General features: G+C 36.7%; 1 protein-coding gene across 2 annotated transcripts in view; it reads right to left on the reverse strand.

Moving 5' to 3' along the window:
• The window catches only part of LOC145661049 (vesicular acetylcholine transporter-like), a 2637391-nt gene extending 2627088 nt beyond the window's left edge, over positions 1 to 10303 (reverse strand). For both annotated transcript variants that reach the window (XM_081726491.1, XM_081726487.1), the window contains exon 1: positions 9796 to 10303. The gene's annotated coding sequence lies outside the window, so the exon portion shown is untranslated. The remainder of the gene's footprint in view (positions 1 to 9795) is intronic.
• Positions 10304 to 12515: the final 2212 nt, after the last annotated feature.

Consider the following 12515-nt stretch of genomic DNA (forward strand, 5'->3'; position numbering starts at 1 on the left):
AAGAGACATTTTTCTGCTTACTATTGAGACGGAAAAAGGCAATCACTGAGACGGAAAAACGCTTTTTAAAATGTAGCAGCATCATTAGATCAATCACCACTCTACATCCAAAAGGTGAAAACTTTCTAAATTACAACATTGTGAAGCATATGGCTCAGCATTATGGAAGTGATCTGGAAATATTCAAATGTCAACTCAAAATCCTCCCAAACACAATTAAGTTGTATGAAGACGAGAGAAAACCAAAGTTGATTTTTTGATGAATTTGGTTGCTCTTTGCGTCTACAAAAACACATTCCTAGAAACCTACAAGTTAGATATAATCTCTGTCACTATATCAGTTTCTAATGATACATCTAAAAGGCCATTCAGATGTTTGAAAACATAAATACATATAGGCAATTCAATGACTGATGATAGGTTGAAAAACTATTATACTGAAGAAAATTACTTATATTGAAGAAAATTGCTAAATCGTTAGATCTTGAAGAAGTTGTTTGATAAGTTTGCTGCTGCCCACAAGAATAGAAAGATCCTCTTTCAAGTAGAGGCATGAACCTATAAGTTATTTTCTTGAGCTGTAAAAGTGCATTTCTCTGCTTCCACTTAAATCAACCAGCCACACATATTTTAAAGGCAGCGATTAAATAGCTACTTATAATAGAAATCAATTGTATTAATATATCCTAGTTGTTTGAAGTAGTAAATTCTTACATTTTCGGGGGCCGAGGTGGCTGTTTACCTCTGGTGCTTGGGGTCCCGGGTTCGATCGCATCCCCCGCCAAGTGAACTTTGTGGTGGACAAACGCCGTGTGCGTGGGTTTCCTCAGGGTTCTCCCGCTTCCTCCCACTTTCTTCATTCAATTGTTTCATTCATCACCGTCTCCTTTAGCCTAACCGGCATAAGCGTGGGACGTAAAACTAAAGATTTCATTTCATTTCATTTCTTACGTCTTCACTGTAAAAGAGTAAAATCGTGAACAACAAAGATGAAAACATTCCTCATATATATATATATATATATATATATGTGTGTGTGTGTGTGTGTGTGTGTGTGTGTGTGTGTATGTAATTATGTGAATAAAATTTTTGATTCATTGGAGATGACCCCCCCCCAAATTTTCTTGGGCCCTTCATTGGCCCCCTGCAAAAAATTCTAGCTACGCTACTGAATACGTACTATATGTGCACCACTCATCCAAACACTTCATAGTTAGCACCGTGATATATAGAATTGAGTTATGCCTACAAAAGAAACTAAAATATATTCCTAATTAGATTAATTAATATAGACACATTTAAATTATCTAAAGCAATCTTATTGAGGTCGTGCTTTATGGCAGGGAAGCATTAAAGTAACGGGACCAGAATCACTTTGTTAATATGTTAAAATCAAATACATATATATATTATGGAAATACGTATCTTCCTTGTGCTGTGTAAAATTTCCGGAAAATTTGAACCCATTAGAAAAAGTCTTTTGTTCGGAAATATTAACAAAAACCGGAAAGTATAATTTAAAAACTATTTCCTCGCCTGATACTAATTTTGTTTGCTGTAACGTGTCTGCTGCATATATACAATGTATTTCGCTAATAAGAAAAATGCTTAAAACAATAGGTTTTAATTTTACTTTTTAGTTTTCTGATTTCTGGTAAAAATTCCTCTTTATTTGTATATTTTTCGAACAACTCAAAAAGAGAGATGATTTTATTTACACATACACACACACATCGCACAAGTACGTAAATTTGAGCAGCGATAAATATATTAAAGAATTTAACATGTGAAATTTCCTTTTGTTATTATTAAAGACTTGCAGAATACCCGTTCTTCGCACGGGGAGAATACATAAAGGGCACCATTTCGTTTTTGACATAAAGGGCACCACAATTTTCACGGGAATAAACTTAGGGATCCCAAAAATCATGAATTCGACACTAATATCGGCCATTTTCTATTACCTTTACATGTCAGCTTCCCCCTTTAGGAGTACTAATGGGGCTGAATTTGGATTTAAACGGCATCGAAAGTGTTACTGTTCATCGCAGCGACTCCAAAAACTATGGATTCGACACTAATATTGGTTATTTGCGATCACTTTATATACTATATATATTCCCTCTCTCCGCCCCCATGTTGCGGGGATGAATTTGCATTTAAACAGCATCGAAAATGTCATTGTTTATCCCAGTGACCCCGAAAACTATGGACTCGACACTAATATCGGTCATTTTCGATCACTTTTATATATCTCTCCCTTCACCGCTCCCAAGTTACGGTGCTGGATTGGGATTTAAACGGCATCGGAAGTGTTACTGTTCTCAGCAACCCCAAAAACTATGGATTCGATACTAATATCGGTCATTTTCGATCATTTTTATTTCCCCTCTTCCCAGCCCCCAAGTTGCGAGGATGAATTTTGATTTAAGCGGCTTCGGAAATATCGCCTTTTATATGAACAACCTTGAAAACTATGGATTCGACACTAATATCGTCCATTTTCAATCATTTTTATACATCTCTTCCCCTCCAAGTTGTGGGCTTGAATTTGTATTTAAACGGCATCGAAAGTGTAACTGTTCATCTCAGAGACCTTGAAAACTATGGATTCGACACTAATATCCGTCATTTTCAATATATATATCCTCTTCCTTCCTCCAAGTTGAACCTTTCAAAGTGAAATAATAATTAAAAAAAAAACATCCGAGGCCCGAACTTCATCTATGTTGAAAACTTTATCGAGATCGGTCTGCTGGTTCAATAGTTGTTAGGTTACAAATATAGTCTCTTTCATTTTTATAAATGTAGGTACTTTATCGCACTAGGAAAAAGGTATTTCTTTACATACAAAATTTTGTACATAAAGCTTATATAAAAGTCTATATTATAATATTAAATAATAGTAATTATTTCTTTTACTGCATGAGTATTAGTGTACTACTCCCTCTTTTAAGAAGTAATTTGGTTAAAATTAACAAAATTTTACCAGATCAAAAATCACATTAAGAACTCAGTTTCATTCAAGAGCCCTGTTTCCTTCATGATGGTAGATGTGTATGCAAGGTAAAAGTTCTCTAATTAATGCACAAGCACTAATAAACTACTAAAAAGCACATAAAGGAAATACAGGAGGACATAAAGGAGGTACAGTATACACGCCCTTACGACGCTCTCTGGAGGTCCCATGTTCACTCTGTCCTTACGCAAGTTCACGGTGTAACTGAACAGCCACAACCAGGTAGTATGTTGGATAAACCCACACCAATAACTGACCTGCGCCTTATCTTCATTCGCGTTCAGCTAACAGTGTGAGGGCCAGTTGAACACAGACCTCCACAAAAAGCTACAGAGCTTTCTTGGTTACCCTTACAGGAACAAATCAACAATTCAAGACTAACAGCGTACACAACTTGAAGATAAGTTAGCTGTTCTACGTAATGTTTACACCAGTGAGACAAGCAAAGAGATTGTTCCAGTGAAAGTAGCACGAATGGAGGTATTGAAGAGGGCTTGGTAATACACTGAAACCCGCAATAACCATGTATAACGACTTACCAAAAAATGATTTAAATGAAATCGAATCCATTATTGCGGGTCTTTATAACGAGTTAAAGTCCACAGAATAAATTTATCCGAAAGTTTTCTTGTAAACCTTCGCGAGAGACTTCACACATTAGATAATGCAAACATTACACTAAAATCAATTGTAGACTACTTGCAGTCAGCTCGAGCTAAGAATTCAATCCATGACGAACTCAATCAAGTTTAAGCTCTTTTAAGGAAGAGCTCCAGATGCATCGTAGTGATGTTAACCGAATACCACTTTATAGTGACATCTCCGAATTTAACATAAGATGAAAGAATTTGTGGCACTACTGAGCTTACTTAAACAGGGCGTTCAATCAACTCTATAGGAGATAAAACGCTTAAAAGACTCCTAATGAATAATATCCAACTGTTCCCTCGCTTTTTGTCTAAAAAAATTCTGAAAGAAAGCTCATATTTTATTTTCGAACTGACTTTTCACAGCACAGCACTGTCAGAAATTAGTTGAGGATAGAACAAGCAATTCATAGGCGAGCCTTTTACGGCTTTGGATGAGCCTATGATATTTTTACTGTAAAAGTAACTCTTCATTGAAAATGGCAAATTGAACTTCGATTATATCATATTTAGTGTAAGAACGCTAACTATGAAGATCTTACGTTTAATGAATAACAATTTTAAGCAAGTTCGTCTGGTTTCACAACTCTGAAACCACAGTAGACTTCCAAACTATTCAATTTCAATTTTGAAAAAGCGGATTATGTTTGCATATAAAATATTGGTCAAACTGAGCTGGAAAGGAAAGAGTATTTAGTAGTAAAGTATAATTCGTAGTAGTGGAAACGGAATCAAAGATACAGTATGCGGAATTGTATTATTGCTATGTGTGGTTGCATAACTACCAGTAAACACGTTTCAACCATACCACAGACATTCATCATCATCATAGGTATTCTGCCTTTATTGGCAGGTCACTTGCCGCAGCTGAGAAGCTTCCATGCTCCACGGTCCTCCGCTAACCTCCTCGTCTTCGCGTATGATCTTTCTGTTTTATTATCATCCATTAATTGTAGTCTCCTTCGCCCCCTCCCTCTCTTTCCCGCTACGCGGGTTTAGTGTATTATTAAAGGTTACATTAATTTGTTATCAATGAATACAACGTTGCACTCTCCCCTGGTAGTACCACAAACGATTACGAAGTCTTTTTCGTAACACTTTGTTGCTAAACCCACAAAACAGTCTATTCTACGTGATGTATTAATGTATTATCAATCCTGTCGTCGACATGATATATAGTTTTTTGGGCACTGACACACCTTACAGTGTACGTTGTTTGAATGTTTGCATTAACAATTATATGGAGTGAAACGTTATTCACAATGTGCTCGTGAGTCCTATAAAGGTAGCGTAGTGTACCTAATGCAAGAGTATACTACAGAGGAGGACGCATTTCAATGGAAAGGAAAAGAGAAGGGGGAAGGGAACTGAACCCGGAACCCCTTGGTTAGAAGACAGCGAACGTTTCCACTCACCTACATGGGACACGTGGAACAATGAGTGGTATATCTCAAGCTTCGTTTCAAAATTGCACGAAACCGCCTTCTGTCTCATTTCTCTTAACTCGTCCTTTGAACTCGGCCTTTAACAATAAATTTCTGTCATATCCTAGGCACACTCACGGAACCACAACCACAAGTCGAAACTACATACTATTTTTGCGATTTATGGTCATTACGTATTCGAAAGCTCAGGTCGGAATAGATGAGGGCCAATGATTTGGAAAGTAACGGTCCTAGCCTTACAGAAGGTATCTCAACATTTGTATGGTGAGGATGACCAACACTAGGGAAACTTTCTGTCAGGATGGTCGGTACGAGTACCGGGTCATGCCTACACTCGACCTCACATATACCACGTATCAGGCAAACACACAAAGTACTTCCTGCATTTTGCATGTTACTCAATAAAGTTTTCTGGCAATGCAGATAAGTTACGTCGAAAACACAGACTGAAATATATGATTCTTATCATTCAAGGTGGTCATGAGACATGCATTATTCATCATACACTAAGCCAAAAGCATAATTTGCCATCTTTGTTGAGCGTAGTGGAGTATGTGTGTGGGGGTGTAGGTGTAGTGTGTGTGTGTGTGTGTGTGTGTGTGTGTGTGTGTGTGTGTGTGTATGTGTGTGTGTGTGTGTGTGTATGACATAATATACTACGAGAGAAAAGAAGCAAACAACATCTTTGTGAATAGCAGAAATAAAAGTAAATTGGCAGGAATAACTTGTCTAATAACAACTCGTACCGATTTGAGCTTTCGAGTGCTAGATATGTTTAATTCTGGTTCTCACTTTGAACCCCATGTTACCAGAGTATGTATCTATCAACAGCAAGTTAGACGCAACAAAGACACGCTTTCTCGCACAGATTTTCAACTGGCGCGCATTAATTTATTGCTGCCACCCCCTGCGCATGACATGACGTACATTTATCATACAATGTTCCCTACATTAAAACAGTGTGCTTTGTAATCGTGACCAGCGAAAAATCTCCCTGGATCTGATTCGTCCAGTTTAATGCAATGGCCGAGCTCACGTTTGATGACTGAGCAGAAATGCTTTTAATTTATAGCGAAGACCATCGTAATGGAAAGCCTTCTTTACGCCCAACACTTTTCACATCGTCGAGTGCCGTCACGTACTTTCTTTACCAGATCAGAACATCGGCTTAGGAAGACAGTTACCTCCACAGTCAACAGAATCGACTATGATGCTTCGAGGCGTGTACGAACCTGTTTGAAGAGAAAGTCCCTCGACGTGTGGAAGAGGATCCTTCGACAAGCACCCGATCCAAGACACATGACCTGCGTGGGAGCAGGACACAAGTTTGGTGAGTTTTACAACACGAACAGCTGTATCCATACCATCTTTCGCGGTTCAACCCATTTTGAGACACGTGTACACTTCTGTCACTGGGTTCTTCAGTGAAGAGGATATTGCTTCCCTGGAACGGATACTCTTTACTAACGAGGCAACGTTCTCTAGGAATGGTGTACTTAACAGTCACAATAGCCACATGTTTTCAGCAGAAAATCCTCATGGTGTTTGAGGGCGGGCATTTCAGGTACGATTCAGTTTGAACATATGGGCAGACATCATAAGTGGACTATTAATTGAACCATATCTTCTCCCAGCACGTCTCACTGGTGCCAACTACTTAATCTTTTTGCAGGAGATACTGCCAGAGTTAATGGAAGTAATTTATCTTGGAATCCAACAGCACATATGGTTTCAACACAACGGTGCGACTCCTCACTTCACACAGGCTCTCTTAGATGATTTAATTACTTCATTCGGACAACAAGGAATGGGCCGTGGTGATCCAAGAATATGGCCACCACGCTCGCCCCACCTGTCGCAATTAGATTTCTTTCTGTGGGGTTACATGAAGACGCTGGTATATAAGATCCCGTTTGACTCGGAGAAAGATCTCGTGGCACGCATTGCAGCTGCAGCTGAGGAAATCCGTGACACGCCAGCCGTTTACGATCAGGTCAATGCGAACATGTGTCGTCGGTGCGCGTCATACATCACTGTTTGTGGTAGGTACTTCCAGCCGCTCTTCTAACGCAATTAGCTTCATGAAATGGGCTTCCGACTTCCGTCCTTTAGATCACCCCCATTCCTATTTGTCGGTTCAAACTTGGTAAGTGGCACGTACTGACCATGTGACCAGTGTTTCCTTTGTGACTGTTCAGAGTGTTCTGTATTGCAAACAAAACTTCTAATATTGTTCCTTTATCGTACGGGCCCTTACTGTGAGTCACAGGTTCTCATAGTGATGGTTACTTCGCTTCCTGCTTGTTTTCCTTTCCACTGGAATGCATCCTGCTCTATAGTATACTATTTTGTTACCTTTCAGCATACTTTTGTAGGACTAACGAGCACACTGTTAATAGTCCTTCAGATGTCCTAACTTGCTTTCACGTTTCACTCCATGCAGTAGTGAATGACATGAGTCTACTGGAGTTTAAGGTGGAATCCAACCACGGCAATGCATTCAAATTTCAAAGCTTTCCTACCAGGTATCGAACCAGGGAATTTGCTTTATATTTAATATTAAAGCACAAAGGACAGTAGACTGATCACATCCATTAAATCACAAGGTAGGTGACTAAAGCGTGAAACAATCTTCCAGTTTCCTTTAAACGCTGTTAGAAATGAGAGGGCTGCAGTATTGCCGCCCCTTTGTATATCACTCTATCTGCTACCCGTTCGCACTATATTGCGTCTACTTAGCCACACCCCTTTACCACATGGCAACGTCGCCTCATAGTTTCGTTTCATTTGCTTAGACCATATGCCATCAACTTTGTTTACCCTTTATTATATTAGGTATAAACTGATTTATAGAAGGCATTGTATTCAATAGCTCTGTATTCTTTCTTACATTGTGAAATCAACCATATTGCAGTAATTGTTTGCTCTTGCACGTTCCTCAGATTTTAAAGTGTGATTTCAGCAAAAATATATGCTGTGTAGGTTCCATTTTTAACATGAGTTTTCTCGAGGGGAAATTTCCCCACGGTAAGAAGAACTTAATTACAGTGTTGCAAATCAAGCTATTTTAATGCGAAATATATTCATTTCCACCAGCCAAACTACCTAGCCGGATTATTTAGCGAACTTAAGTCTGGACTTGATTCCAGGGAAACAGTTTTTTTCTAGTATTAACTTGAAATTATGAAGCAATTGAGGATATTCCGAAATTAACAGGTAGCTGACTCTGGTCTAAAAATTCAGAAACAATGGGGCCTAGGAACAGATACTTGGCCAAGAATTACGAAGTTGAATGTATTATTTTGATAGAGTGTATTTTTCTGTCGAATCCCGTCTCTTATTTTTCATCCATGTGAGCATCACTACTCAGTATGTTCATTATGTGCAAGTATATGGTTTAATTTCTTTCTAGCACCGGTCCACCTACGTTAACCGGAAACCTATTTTTAACGAAAAAATATGCTAGCCCTATTCGTCCAGCTAGACGAGGATCTGAAGCGATCTTATAACATTTAAAACTAATACATAAAAGATGCTTAAATCTGTGGAATAGAAGTGTCGGCAGGGAAAATTGATTCAGTTACTCTGCGATATCACTAGATTAACACTGTTGATTGTCAAATATTATTTTCTTTTAAAAATAGCACTACGTCAGATCATTATATACTTCAAATCAACTTCTTAGACGAAAATTTGCAACATCAATGTAATCATTCAACCCTTCAAACTATGGACGCTACAGTATCACAAACATCCAAACTTTGGGGTTTCTACAACAATAAACAGTAATTAGTGAATGAGCAATGCAAATGCAAGATACGTTAGTGTCAAATATTAAGATCATGATACGATGTATCTCTAATAAAGATGGAAAAACTTAAAATTAATCGAAAATTTGACTTTTACTAAACATTTCATTTCGAAAAACTGCTTCGATAATTATCATATCTAACTATGTAAATGATATTCAATAGGTGTAAAGATAGTAACATCGTTTACAGCAATTTGGTATATTAAACCATTCCGGAGACATTGGATAACTATTTACATATCTACAGAACTGTTTGAGATATCAAACTGCTGTAAACAGTATTACGAACTTTACCTTAATTGAGAACAAATTACGTTATTAGTATGATAGTTGAGCCAGCTGCGGAATTGCATGTACTCTTATCTATGTAGCTTTTCGATATAAAACTTTTCGAAAAAGTCAAATTTTCACTTTCAACCAGAGAAATGCCACAGTATTCGGCACTACAATACTTTGTATCTGTATTGTCCCATCCCTTACATTTGCATTATTACTGTTGAGTTCAACAAACATTTGATGTTTGTAATACTCAAGCATCCTTAGTTTGCAAAACTGAATAATAATCGTGATATTGTACGTTTTCATACAAGATTCAAATTCGAAATACGAAATTATCTGGCATAGTGGCGTTTGACAAAATAAAAATTTATGCTAAGTTCGGACTACTGTTAATCTGGTGGTATTATAAACTACTTCAACCATCCTTCCTATGTCAGTATTTGCATCGTACAAAATTTCTGCGATTTTCATCTCACAACTTAAAGTTACAAGAACGATTCAATATAAATGGTCCACTCTGTGTTTCACTCAACATGTAATAAATTGCAGCATTAATAATAAAATAAAATTATATAAATTAAGTATATATCCTACCTGTATCAGATATGGCAGATCCAAATTTGTTAACAAGGTAGCCACGGATATTATTGGCCACCTGCTGAGGTTGTCCGTTGCCGAAGCGTAGAATCTTGAAGATATAAATTTGAAGGGAGTAAAGAACCCCCTTCTTTCCTCAATGGGTCAAACTAAAGAATTTGTATCTGATTGTACGACTATAAATTCAGAAGTGTTTATCGGATATGTTCTTATCGTTTATTGTAACTTATATGCTTGTTTACACTTTCTCGTTACCGGTTTTCGTTCTTTCTTTATAAAATTTCCAATTAGCTCATTTTTTATATGCACTATACGTTCTTTTAAACATTTTTCTTTTTTTGGAGAAGTATGTAGGTATATGATATATCTCAAAATAGCTGTGTGTATACTTTTCCAGAAGTTTATTCCCAGAAAATATTACAGTGGTGTGTAGTGGCGACTAACCTGCTGCCGAAACTGTATGCTCAGAAACCAGGTCGCAGGAATTCGCAATTGGTCTGTTAGATTGCTCTTACATCGATAATACAGATCTCTCCTTCCCCCTCTCTTCTCACTCCATCCCTGTCGCTAGCTTCGCCGTGGAGCGCAGGTACACTTTAGAACTCCAAAGCAGCCCCTTTATTGGTTGTAAAGGAAATGACGTCACGCCTACGAGAAATATCGATTCGCTTGTTCTTTTCTTCTCCACCCATTTCCTCACAACAATCTTGTATTATCATTCCAGATATTCTTTCTTTCCAATCGATTCCCTTGTCTGTAAAATATTGAAATTACTCTTTCATCCATATACATATATATTTTCCATTTTTCTTTTCTTCGATTATTTTAAGATATTTTTGTTTCCATTTGTTAAGCTCTTCATTTACCGGTATATATTGTACACTATGGAATAGTTAAGTTTCGAATCGTGTGATTTTTGCACGATAAAGAAATATACATTAGGATTCTGTTTTATCTTGATATGAAAAGCAGTGTCTTGTGCAGCTACATTGAGTAAATCAAAATACCAAGTAGATATAGAATTTTCTATGAACATCAAAATAATCATAGCTTATCGTGGAAGCTGAATGTGTAACCATATGAGAATAAAATAGAATACTGTGCCTCTCTTAGGAATATTTGAAGGTACAAACTGTAAGATAACGCAAAAGTGAGCATTTAGTAGACGTCCAACATAGAAATGAAGACAATGAATTTACTGTACTATAATCCTGATTTATCCTCAACAAAGTTTGAATGAATATTAGGAAAATGATTTATTTACTCTGTTAAGAACAACTGATTACTTAACTGAAAATAATATTACTGTAAATTTAAATTGATTTTCGTGTTTCCTGAAAAGTTCTAGGAATTGGTTTTCTTTTTATCGGAATCAAATTAACAAATGTATTATATTATTCTATACTACAACGAACATATTTAATGCTAGGTGCAAGTTTCAAATATATATATATTTTTTTAAAAAATATAGCAATTCTTACGTTTGTCAGTTATCTTTTGTAAATATAATTTCATATTTGGTAATTGTTAAGCAATAATACTAATACAAATATTATAATTAAGCCTTATTCTTTAAAAACAGAATCCTCCACATTCTTACAAAAATGAAAATTCAAATTCATTTCTCATTTTCGTGTTGAAGCTAATAAATCTTTAAACTTTCTATATAACTCTATCTTTCAAAATACAGTAATACTTCATGTCACCTCATCTTCTCACACTTTATTTCGATTGTGGACAATTGTGTGTGTGTTAAATATCACACTATTAAGTTGTGGGCTAATGGAGATGAAGATAATAAATGAGATGCTGAAATGAAAAAAAGTGAACGGAAACGAAGAACCTTAAAGAAACTCATCTCCTCACGGTGTCTATCCATTCTAAAGCCTATTTGGCACAAGCTGGGACGGCAGCAAAGGTGAGCGCTCTACCACTGAGCTCAAAATGAACAAGTTTCCATTTAATACGGGTTACGTCGAAATCAAACAGCATTAAACTGGCATTCGTATTAGCAGTGCCACAAATTCGATACTTATATATATATATATATATATATATATATATATATATATATATATATATATATATATATATATATATATATATATATATATATATATATATATATAGCCTAAATGGGAAATTTGTGTGCAATATCTTTCGAGAATTATCTACATTTTAATTTAAGTACAAGTTTTAATCATAAGTCTTGCAATATTCCACAACCCAAACGGCAGGCACGTGTATACACCGTGATACACCGTAAGCACAAGTTCAAACTGGCCCAAAAGATCTTGTAGAAAGAGTACTATTTAACACTGAGGTTGGCACTCCATCAATATCTTCAGTCAATTTTTAGTGGCAGTGACGATGGCAGTCAACAACATCTGATACGTGACCTATTACTCTGTGAGTTCGAACTCAGGCATAACGCTGCGACAGCGACACAAAACATCTGTTACTCGAAAGAGAAAAGTGCACTAAACCCAGGGGTGTAGCCACGGGGGGCCCATCGGGGCCAGACCCCCCCAAATGATTTATTAGCACCCCAAATGACCAGATGTTCAAACATCATCGTGAGATTACCTCGCTTTAGTCATTTAAAAATAACAAAGTTTACATATAATTAATAATTTACGGTAAAATAGTATGGAAAAATAGTATTTTACCATACCGATCACAAAATAGTATGGTATACTTCCTTATAGGGATCCCAA

The sequence above is a fragment of the Thermobia domestica genome, chromosome 1 (genome assembly GCF_964235325.1).
Source record: "Thermobia domestica chromosome 1, izTheDome1.hap1.1, whole genome shotgun sequence".
NCBI classification, from domain to species: Eukaryota; Metazoa; Arthropoda; class Insecta; order Zygentoma; family Lepismatidae; genus Thermobia; species Thermobia domestica.